Genomic DNA, 12500 nt, shown 5'->3' on the forward strand with positions numbered 1-12500 from the left:
TTTATCCATCCATCCATCCATCCATCCGTCCGTCCGTCCATCCATCCATCCATCCATCCAAATACACCCATCCATCCATCCATCCATCCATCATCCATCATCCATCCATTTATCCATCCATCCATCAATATATCCATCCATTTATCCATCCATCCATCATCCATCCATGTATCCATCCATCCATCAATTTATCCATCCATTTATCCATCCATCCATTCATCCATCCATCCACCCACCCATCCATCCATCCATCCATCCATCCATCCACCCATCCATCCACCCATCCATCCATCCATCCATCCATCCATCATCCATCCATCCATCCATTTATCCATCCATCCATCCATCCATCCATCCATCCATCCATCCATCCATCCATCATCCATCCATCCATCCATCCATTTATCCATCCATCCATCCATGTTTCTCCCTCCGTGACCCAAACCCGGACTAGTGAGTCCAGGTTGTGACCAGGTTTCTAGTCCTCGTTCCAGATGTTCAGAAACCCCATCATCACGAGAGGCTTGTGCAGTTCTTCATGAACAGTTTGTGATCTAAACATAACAGAGATCTTTGCAGAGCTGAGATGACATTTAAAACGGGGACGTATACGCATCATCCTGTGTTTTAAAGATTTGTACAAAAACACCAGCAGCTCATTGTGGCATTAAAGCAGCATCTGTGCCACATATAACAAACAAGACGGAGGGGAGAACAAAGGAAAATGCCTCCGGTCTTTGTTTGTTCATCATAAACTAGTTCATTTTACACGTTTCAGCCTGAAGGATGCCTCACTTTTGTCTTCATTGTCTCACAGCTCACAGTTCTTCACTCCGCCGCTGTTTTCTTATTAATCTGGCGCATACATTATTAGTTCTGAGAGACAGGAAGGAGCAGAGGCATGCAGATAAGAGTTGTAATAAACTAGATTAATCCCTTAAGAGCCAAACAGGTGTTTTCTTCTGCCGCCGAACCAGACAGCTGAAACTCTCGGGTCGGCTATTCCCGTGCAGGCTTCTGTCTCCGAGGAGCATTTAGGAGAACAAAGAAATCAGAAAACTCTGAACTCATCTCAGTCTCAGAAATGAGTCTCTTTGGTGGACGGGAAGGTTCTGGCGGAGTGAATTATGAAGAGCAACATGCAGCCCTCCATCTGATCATTACAAACATTTCCATTTTCCATTTTCCTCTCATCTCCTTGTGTCTAGCAGCTTCCACGGCTCACAAAACAATCATCTTCAATCACCCATTTCTGATGATTGCCTAATTATTCCCTTTCATTTATGTTCCATATCTTATTCAGCAGCCCTTCATCTTTTCATCTGCAGGAAGTCTCGCTTCTGTTCTGCCTCTCAGCCTGCTGCAGATATCCCAACGTACCCAACTCTTAGCGGCTGATTGTGGATTTTCCTTTGCCAGGCTGCAGCTTCTCTAAAGTAGTTTTTTTTTTATCCTTCCTCTTTCTTTATTTCGGTTTCTTTTAGTTAAACATGTGGCTCTTTTAATTCCAGTCACCTTCCCTGACCCGTTCTCCAGCGTTGCCTCGTTCTCCTTCAGATTATGCAGAGTCCAGAAAACCGGCAGCTCAACTTGTCACCTGCATGGATGCACAGATCCCACCTTAAATTCTGTGGCCAGGTGAAATTTACATGAGGACTTTGTCCAATTACCGTCTCCCCGGGGCGACGCGAGCGGTTGTGAGCGTCACGCATGGCCGGGCCACCGGTGTCACACCAGACCTCTTACCCTCTGTCAGTATATGGAGCTGCTCCTCGGGCCGAACAAGGACATCGAGGACGACGACCAAGCTGTCACAGCGTGGCGTGAGTTCAACTCTGACATTATTAAGACCTCTACACTTTAGTGAGCACATCTACCTGCATAAAAAAACGCATTTACAAACTTCTGGAACTAAGTTGGAGCAGCACCACTGTCTGAAATATTAACATATGATCACCAAGATTAATGATACACGGGCATCGTTTTTGTGTGTTCTTTCCAAAAACGTCCACATTTAACCTCCTGGAGCAGAACCAGAATAACCTCTAAAGGCTGTGATTGTTTCTAAACGAGAAAGACTGAGAATTGCGGGGGAAAACTCTTCCTGTGTTTAATAGGTTGAGAAGTGGGAAGTTTCTCCGACAACCTCTGCAGTCAAGAAACAGAAACTCTGACGTTGTTGTCAAACTATTTCTGACTCCAACAATGGCAGCTGTCTCAGCGGGGTAATCAGTGAAATAGATCGCTTTTTGGGTTTTTTTGTGTGAGAGGCATCAAAGTGAATCATTTACTCATCGAGAGATCTTCAAGCTTCCAGGTTTGGAAAAGCATCGACTTTCATCTTTCTGCAAACCCCGGCCTCATGTAGTAGTCCTCCGTGAACTACAGAGAGAAATAATTACATTATACCACTTTTCCACCAAACCGTTTCCAGGGCTGGTTCTGGTTCTGGGCCAGTGCTGAGTTTGGAACCGGGCTTTCTGTTTCCACTGACAAAGAACTGGCTCCGGGCCAGAAAACCCGGTTCCAAGGTAGCACCAACTCTTTGCTGGTCTAGAGGAAAGAACCGCTTACGTAAGCGGAGGGGGCGGAGTTGTTAAGAGCAACGGCAATAGCAAGACTGGGAGACTGAGGAGGGGGAAACCTGTCACGGTTTGGTTTCAGTTCCTGTTTTATTTTGAAACCCGTGTCTGTGTTTCAGTTCTGTCTTGACTTCCCTGGTTTCCATCCGCCCTGATTGTCTGCACCTGTGTCTCGTCAACCCTTCTGTGTATAACTTGTCTTGTCTTTGGTCGTTTCCGAATTTGCATACTGTACTACAAGTATACACTGATTTGGCCATAGTGTAGTAAGTAGTATGCTTTATGTGAACAGAAGGAAATCTGCAGTGTGCGAAAAATACCCGGATGTTGTACTGATCTGGAAAAAAATCCGCAGCATGATTCAAACCAGCTACCTCGGTTACCATATCCCAGAATGCAATGCGGCCTCGGCCAGGCAGCGCTTTTTTCTTTTTTTTTCTCAAAGCTTTATTGAGAAAACAGCTGCAATCGGACAGTGATGTGACGGCAGAAAGGACTAACTGCACCGTGGAGAGGGAGAAGGAGGAATATAATGTAAGTAACTTTAATATATAACCTTTTTAATTCAATTTAGTGTAAGGACAACGATTAAAAATTGTGGGTTTTTAATAGTATGTTAGGTTTTTGTTAGTTATCTTAGTGTGCTTGCTACGTAAATAAAAGTGAACTAAGTGTTATGACAACGTTATATATCGGTAGTTCGCTGTATTTTCATGAAATAACTACTTTCCATTGCTGTGTTTTGACAGAGAATTTGTCCGGGAGCTGAAATAAATAGATGCAGAGAGAGGGTTTGGACAAGGAGGAGAAGATGGAGAGAGAGCTACTCGACAGAGAGGAGAAGATAAATAAAATAAAATTAACTTCAATAGACTGATATGTTCATTTCAATACATTTATTAAAATCCATTTCCATCCCTTATGTCATTTCATCAATGAATTTGGTTTTACTGCTATTTCAACATTTAAGATAAGATAATCCTTTATTAGTCCCACATCGGGGAAATTTGCTAAATATAGTCCAACTGGAATCGAACCCACATTTGCTGTACAATAGTTGCCTACTCTACCCGTTGAGCTATAAGATATACAGCTCTGATGTGTCTGTGGTATATATATATCTATCTAGTGAAAACATGAAGCTTGTATATTTAGACAAACTAACGTGACAGCTACGACTGTTAGATTTCATCTATTAAACCAACATTTATTTTCCTAAATTATTTATTTCAGCCGGCGACAATTCTCCACAGGGCTGCAGTTTCTCCCCGGGACGACAGCGTAGTTTGACCCGGAGATCGCGTCTGTTCTCCGGCCGTGAGCTGCTGATGCGGCCGGACCGGCGGCTCTTCTGATCCCCGAAACATTGGATAAATTTCTACGCCTTACTTTTACGCCTGAATGTTAAAAGATGTTAAAACGTAATAAAGTGGCATATTAACAGCGCTACAGCTGGAATTACAACATCTTCAGTGTTTCTCAACCCTGGTCCTCGTGGGCCCCTGTCCTGCATGTTTTAGATGTTACCCTCCTTCAGCGCACCGTGATAAAAGTACCTGTGTCATCAACAGACTTGTGCAGACCTTGGTGACAAGCTAATTAGGACCTTTAATTAGAATCAGGTGTGTTGCTGCAGGGAAACATCTAAAACATGCAGGAATGGGGCCCACGAGGACCAGGATTGAGAAGCACTCTAGTCTGCTTTTAAATCTCATGTTTGGTGCGAGATGCATTCTGGGATACACTGTAGCACACTGCTGTGTAAACGGTCTGCTGGAGCAGCGTACTGAATCGTTCATTCAGTAGGCAGTATTCAGTGCATACTTTGCAGTATGTAGCATGTAGTGCGGTAGTGTCCGAATTCAGAAACGGCCTTTCCCTTGCTCCCTGCTGGTCCGTACTGTTTCGTCCCTACTCGTGTCCTGCCAGTTTTTTTTGTAAGTTTTTGTGTCTTTTGTCAACCCTGCTCAGCAGCACTTTTGGTTTGTTTTTGGATTAATAAATCACCATCTTTTGGAAGTCCTGCCTCCTGGTCTCTCCTGCGTTTGGGTCCTAATCAACGAGCTGTGAACCAGCACCAGCACTGGCCCAGAACCAGCCCTGGAACCGGTTTGGTGGAAAAGGGGTATCACTGGTCTTTGCTGGGAAAACAAAGCCCATCCAGCGAGGTGTGGTGGCTAACGTCCCCTAACAACCAAGAACACATTCATGCGGGGAGCTCTTCGAAACAAGAGGAAAATATTTAGTAAGATGCACTAACGTAGCCACCAGGTTATAAACTCATGTGAAATATGACCATTAAGGATATTCTGCCCTTAATGACATCATCGAGAGCTAGTGTTAGAAAAAAAGCTCTCCAATATTATATAACAGGAATACTATGTTTCCAGCCATGTCCAAGTCTGCATGCATGTGGACTCTTGTTGCAATAAATATCCCACCATCAACATATTAGCATCTTTATGTCATGTTAACGCCAATAAAAGCTTAAATAGTCTTGTTTTGATTGTCTTTGATGCCAAAGATGACCAACCTCCAGGGGTTACCTTACGTTTCCCTCCAACATTGTTAATGTTTAACGGCTGTGTTCAATAAATACATTTTAGAACATGTTATCAGCTTCTGCCCACGTAAACGTCTACAACTGTCACTTAAATGGACCTCGGATCACATTTAACGGCAGCTAATTACAGAAAAGCAGCTACTTTCTTTCCACTGTGCATGACGTAAAACACCTTCCACCGCTGAATGTGCTGTTCATGTGCACATTTCATAAAACACAGCGAGAGCAGGACACCCGTGGAGGGAGGAACAGTCAGCGGTGAAATAACGCTAATCAGGTCGAGCTGACTGGCGAACCGGCCGCCCAGTCCGGACGGACGGGCAGGGACGTAATACATTTTTAATTGCAAGTGTGATTATGCGGTGTGGGGAACCTACAGCCGCTGATTGAATGCATTTGGGTTAATATTAGAGGCCAATCATTCCTGGAGACAAAGCCACTGGAGGAGGGAAGGTAATTGCGGGAGGACGATTATAATCCCTCATATTATAATAATGGAAAACAACGTCCCCCAGAAGGGTTTTCATTTTTCATTTTTACACCAAGCAGACAAAAGACAAATGATTGACTTGGTGCTCTTGTGAAAAACTGCTGCTTATTTAAAAAAGAAAAAAAAAGAAAAGGTTAGATTTAGTGCAAACAATGAGTGTGTGTCAATAGAAGGAGTTCAATCAGTGCTTGGTTCCAACGGTGTTGCTGCGGGTCGGTGTTCCACAATCGACTGGGATTCATCAGGGAGGTCGGGACGTCTGGAGGTCCAAGCTGCCGGAGCCTCCAGGAAACAACATGCAGATACCAAACCTGGTATTCAAGATTCAAGGTCTCTGACATTAATGGATACCTTGGCAGGTCTTCTTGGTGCCTCTACATAGATTCATGTTTGGTGCCTTATTATAGTCTAGAATAGAAAAAAATCTGTCTTCCCTGGATTTCTGTCAGGTTTCTGAATCGGACCCTTCCCACTGACTCCCTCCATAAAACCCTGAAACTAAAGGTACTCGCAGCCTTTCAACCAGTTTACTTCACCTTATCTACATGCATATGAACACTTGGGGAAGTCCTTTGTTCAGACAAGGAGTGAGTTAATCTCCACTGACCTCCGTTTGGAAATGTTTAACCGTACAGCAGAAATAAGCATTTTTAAGACCATATAAGACCACATAATGAACCTTGGTTGGTATCCCTACCCTTGGGTCTCACCAGCACAGCTTCACCACGGTTTTTCTCAGTGCAACCTCAAACCTTGTTTACCCCAGTAGATCGGACCAGAAAGACTCCAGCAGAACTACCCCAGACCAAACAATACTGGGTCTGCTGGATCTGAACACCCAACCAGACCTGACCATGTCCGCTTAACTGGTGATGGACCACGTCAACAATGGTGAAGCAGTCCAGGGGGGCAGGTTGGGAGATACGCTGCATGCCCGTCCAGGTGGCTTTGCTGGTGGTCTCTATGCAGGGTCTACGGGCTGTTTAGGACCCCACAGGGCGACTCAAACAAAAGCCATCACTTGTGTAACAAGAATAAGGCATGGGCCAGTGCTGCTGGGACACAAGTCAGGGTCTGATCAACGCTGGGATGAAACCTGACACACTTTGTGACCCAATGACATCAGAACCATCACTGAGGATATGTCTCAGTGTGTCTGAAGCTGGATCTTTGTCGCTGCAGAGCAGAATGAACGGCTGTTTCTCAGACGTGTTGCTCCTAGTGGGACCAGTGTCATTGATGAAAGTGAAGTGAACCAAATCTAGCTGTTTTTCTTGCTTAAAACATTCAGTTGAATCAAATATCTAAAGCGAAGCGATTTATACTATATGGACGCTGTTAATAAAGTGTTGTGATCAGACATGTTTGTCCAAATCCAGTCACCATTTACAAAATCCGTGATGCCAAATTTGTCCTTAAGAGTTCAGTTCCTTCAAGCGTGGTCCTGTGATAGTGTGTCACCTTTGCAATAAGACGGTTTGTGAAATGTTCTCTTTGCAAATTAAATTATTAGTAAGAAGGAACAACCGTAAGTCAGCCATGAAGCTGAACAACACGTAAAATCACAGAGCAGGATCAATAAGGCGCATAAAAGTCGCCGACACTCTGCTGATTCCTGGACTGAAAACTTCCAGCTGGCTTTAATGCACCAAAAAGAGATGTTCGGCAGGAGCATCATGGTATGGGGTTCCTTGGCTGAGCAGCAACATGCAAACCTCAGGGTCAGATGGTAGAGTCTGGGTTTGGTGGATGCTGAGAGACACCCCCCGTCTGACGGCATTGTTGCAGCTGTTAAGTTTGGTGGAGGCGGTATCATGGTATGGGTCTTTCTATCTCTGTAGCAACAGTTTGGGGAAGAACCTTTTCGGTTCCGACCCGGCTGTACTCCAGCGCACAAAGCAAGGCCTGTAAAAACCGGTTTAACCTCACAGAGTTACACTTAAGCTTGTTCTATTAAACTCATGAATTTTCAGAAAGAAACTGTACTTTTGGAGGATTCACTACAAAAAACCCTCAAACACATTTGCCTTAGTGCACTAGAGTGTCACCATTCAACCTCACATGGCCACCGGCAGAGCTGGAGCCTCTCAAGTCCTGTTTTCAGTCCCAGAAATAAACTTTAAACCCCACAGACGTTAAAGTAGCTGTCTCTAATGAAAATGGAAAGTACAGACTGTTCCGGGTCAAGGCAACCATGCCGTACTTGTGTCTTCCTTCTTTAATGAAACTCTTTATTTCTAAAGTTCCATATTCAAGAAGTTAAATAAGTTTTTACATTAGGAGGAAATAAGTGGATGGGAGGAAAGTAAAGATGAGATGAACAAGTACAGTATGAGACAGTTTGACAAATATATGAATGCAGTGGTGGCCGTCAGGGCCAGCAAGCATAATTATATTATATATCTTTAATTTTTAATTTACTTTCCCTAAATATCTATCTAAATAAGTATTCATATTCTCTTCATATCATATTATGCTCCTTCCAGAGTTTTTCCTCGTATCAGAATGAATCTATCTTATGTTGCCAGGCTGTATGAAATCTGCCTTCAGAATCAACAATGCGGGCGTCTGTACACTGTAAGTGAATACAGTTGATTGATAGTTGTGATAGCCAATCAGATCACGAATTGTGTCAGTAAGACCAGTACTCGAGTTGAGGGGGGATGAGGGGGGATGGCATTCCCCCTGTAAAACTGCCATACCCCCTTTCCATCCCTTATGTCCATCATATATGTTCCATCAATGAATGTGGTATTACTGCTTTTTAAACATTGAGAGTCATCACCAGAAAAATAACACCAGAAAAATAACTTGACAATTTTCACCTGTTTCAAGTAATTTTTCACTTGAAATAAGTAGGAAAATCTGCCAGTGGGACAAGATTTATCTTCTTATTACAAGCAAAAAAATCTTGTTCCACTGGCAGGTTTTTCAACTTATTTCAAGTGAAAATCTACTTGAAACAGGTGAAAATTGTTGTTTTTTCCAGTGATCAGTCTTGTTTTAAGTGTAATGAGATTTTTTTTACTAAAATGAGACATTTTAACTAGAAATAAGAAAAATATTCTTGTTAAGATTTTGAGTTTTTGCAGTGATCTATTTTACTTATCCTGTGAAGGACAGAGTCATATTGATAAGTTCAGAAAACTGGTTTTTATTTTTGTGTTTTGATGTATTTGATGTAAGGCCAGTGGATATTTAAAGCTTACAGAAGGCTGCATTTAACTGCTGCTATGTCATTCCTGCAGTATTTCTGCAGGTGTTTTGGTCAGTGCTATTATTTGTAATATAGTATATTATTTGTGTGTGCGGGGGGGGTGGGTGGGTGGGGGGCACAGCCGTTTTGGTGAGTGCAAACATTTTTTTTTATGTTTAATATGTCTTTATAATTTATTTTGTTCATATCAAATCCATAATGAACTAAAATGACAAATATACTGAAAATGGAACAAAAAGATCTTTCCTTTCTGCAATGTAAGTAAATAATCTGGTTTATTGGCGTAGCTGTGTGGTTGGACTCAAAGCAACAGGTCGCAGGTCGTTTTGACATGAAACTGTTTTTTCACAAAGACACTTGTTTATTGTATCTCTGTCACCAAGGTTTGGCCGTCTTGTTAGTGTCTTTCTGATATTAAACTGCGATTTTGCAATTTATTATACAATCTTGTTAAAGCTTGCATATTTTTTGTGGACTCATTTAAGAAAACTTTTTAGAAAGATCTTTTTTTTTATTTTTATAACTCAGAGGTTCCAGCAACATCCGGCCAGAAGCTTATAAGCCAGCTTTCTCGTCAGTGTTTGAAGCTTCTTTTTTTTTTTAAAGATAATTTTAAAGACCTTTTTATTTTTAAGTTTTGACAGTAGCATACCAGATATGTTTTAATTGCTGATGCAGGTTTGTTTATTTTTAAAATACGCCAGATAACAGCCCATTTTGTACACAACTGAGGTGATGCAATGCCTCGTAGTGCTTAAGTGTGTTTCTAACTACTCTCCAGTCCTGGTGTTATAAATGCTGGCATAATGAAAGGTATTTATTGATTAAGTTGGACATTACTGAAGGCCTAAGTGTGAAATGCACCACTGTGAATGTGATTGACACGTGCGCTAAAACCTGATGACATCCTCGTTTAAACCTGCCGTTCAAATTGAGGGAGTAAACGCACATTTGTTGAGTAACTGCGTACTTCTACATCTCAATACAGATCATCAGACCTTGAAGAACAAAGAGTACTACTGTGTGAAGTAGAAGGGTGTATGGAGGTCTCAATGAGAGAACTCTCCGTTCGAAATGAAAGAGAGGTGTTGGAGAGCTGGATCCTCGCTGAGCAGGTTGTGTACTTCAGTCAGTTTAAATGGCTTCTTTGTTCTACCTGCTGGATTTGTACTAGTTGGGGTTGAAAAGAATAACTCCAACTGTCAGTAAGCTGTTTTTCAGTGTCCGACCCGGTAGGATCCACTGATTTAGCAAAAGTGGTGCATACCCGCCCATAAAAGGTAGTTTGCTGGCTTTCAACTACTAATAAAATAAAAGAGAGACGTATAAAAGGAAAAAGAAGAAGTAAAGCAAACTAACATGATGAGATTAACACTGAATGAGATGTGGTGCGTTTGCATACACAACATCACCTCCTGATCCGGACTGACCCAACACCCAAGCCGAGGACTTGTAGAAGTTCCTGAATATTGTTGGGTATTTCCTGCTAACTGTTGGGGCTCTGTAAAACCTCACCAGACCTCCACCAACAACTCTAAACTGCATGAAACTAGCGCAGCGTGACTGGTTCAGCAGGTGGTACATGTGCAAGGACTTAGGCCACGAGGCTTGTCCAACAACAGGTCTATCGGCCGATGGCGGCAGGCTAAGATACCGCAGGTCCCAGCGGAGCTTAGCTAGTCCTTGTTTTCAGCTCTGGCTGCACTCATTCTGCACTTTCTGTAGCAAGACTTTAAAATGAAGATGTTTGGACAAAACTCATCAAAATGGACATAAAGTAATATAAGTTAGCCTAGCCTAAGTCCAACCCAGCCTTGTTCAATCTGCCCATTTACAACACGGCACAGAGTGGTACAACAAAAGCTTCAAAAGCACTGTTAGAAACGTCGCGATGACATCACGATGACATCACGAAGGCTTTGTTTCACAGTCTCTGCAAGGAATCCTCCTTTATTTCACAAACTCCAGATTCTTACTATTTATGATATCAATATTTTTCAGATATGTGTTTTTATTTAAAAGCTAAATTCAAGTGAAGGTAATATTCCTGGACAGTTCAAGACTTACTTTAAATTAAATTCAGAGATTCCTTCTTATTCAACTCGACAATCCTCAGATTTTCATCCTCCTAAATTTCTCACTTGCAGAGGTCAATTTTCGGTGAGATTTAGGGGCACTAAATTGTGGAATGATTTTTCCCACTTGGCAAAGAGCTCGTCCTCTCTGAAATATTACAAAAGACGTTTGAAGGACCACTTGACTGCTGTTTTGTAACTGTTTTCCCAATGTAATGTTGTTCATGTATCCATGTTCTTTTTGTTGTTTTTTTTTTTTGTGTTTCACTCATAGTGACATGTACCATCTTATTTGCTCAGGAGTCAATATGATATAAGTTGTAAAAACAATATTGCATGCACACTCACACACACTTATTTTTTTGTCTTTATTCTTTATTATTTATATATTGCATTATTAGTTTGCCATCACTTTTGTGTAGTTATACTTTCTGTTTTTGTATGCTAATCTTGACATGAAATTTTAATATCTTCGGTGGAGGCTTCAAATAAGCCCATTGGGTTTTTTGCCTCTTCCTGCACCTATAGTATTTATCATTGATATTTCCTGTATATTTTTAAAAACTGTGCAAAACAATAAACTAAACTAAACTAAACCCGAAAGAGAAGAGAAAGTCATTACTTACAGTATGTCTTGCTTCTCTGCTTCTGAGCAGCAAACTGAGGTTCATGCACATGCACAGGCACAGGCATAAACATGCACATGTTGATGATGCTTTAATTAGGTGTATCTTTTTTTTATTTTAAAAAAAAGATGAATTAAAACACATTTCATTCTGAAAAAATAAATAGATAAATAAACAAAAGAATAATTAGGTGTATCTGACGAGCAGCACCCGACTGAAACTCTTCTGCTTTGTGTCTTGGAGTAATGTGTCCTGAGTGGATGTTCATCTCAGGTTGTATTTGCCTCATTTCAAAGACCAGGAGACATTTTTAATGTCCTGATATATCAAACCTTTTGAACCGTCAGAGGATCTACTTTTTTTTGTAATATAATTTAAAGTGTGCTCTGCTCACAATAGACGAATATAATAGTATTCATGTGTATAAATAATAGGTCGGGGAATAAGATGGGCAGCTTAATGGAGCATGAAGAAGCAACCGTATAATTAAATCCTACATCAGCTTCCTATAGGTGGGGAGCTCATTTATCTGCAGCGGAAGCACAAATGACCTCCAGATCTTTAGCATACGTGCTTTGTTCGCCTCTCATCTATCTATCGTCTCTAAATGATATGTATATTTTCCAAAGTGAATAACAGGAGTCATTAATGCCCTCCAGCTGTTTTACATCGTCTTCTGCCTCCACATTTAAACGAGCTGTAAAGTGCAAGCTGGAGGCGGCTACAGTTTCATAAACAACGCAAAAAAAGGTTGATGCATCACCTGCCGGATCTGCAAAGTGAGCCTCCAGCTGAAGACCCTGATGTCTACGCGGCCATATCTCACCGCTTTACTCCTACTGCACCAGCTCGGAGACATTCATCAAAACCCACCTGCACGTGGATCACCTTACTATCAGGTATGAGTGTTACATGAAACCTGTCGTTGAGGTCATTTCATGTGGGTT

This window comes from Cololabis saira, chromosome 7 (genome assembly GCF_033807715.1).
Source record: "Cololabis saira isolate AMF1-May2022 chromosome 7, fColSai1.1, whole genome shotgun sequence".
NCBI classification, from domain to species: Eukaryota; Metazoa; Chordata; class Actinopteri; order Beloniformes; family Belonidae; genus Cololabis; species Cololabis saira.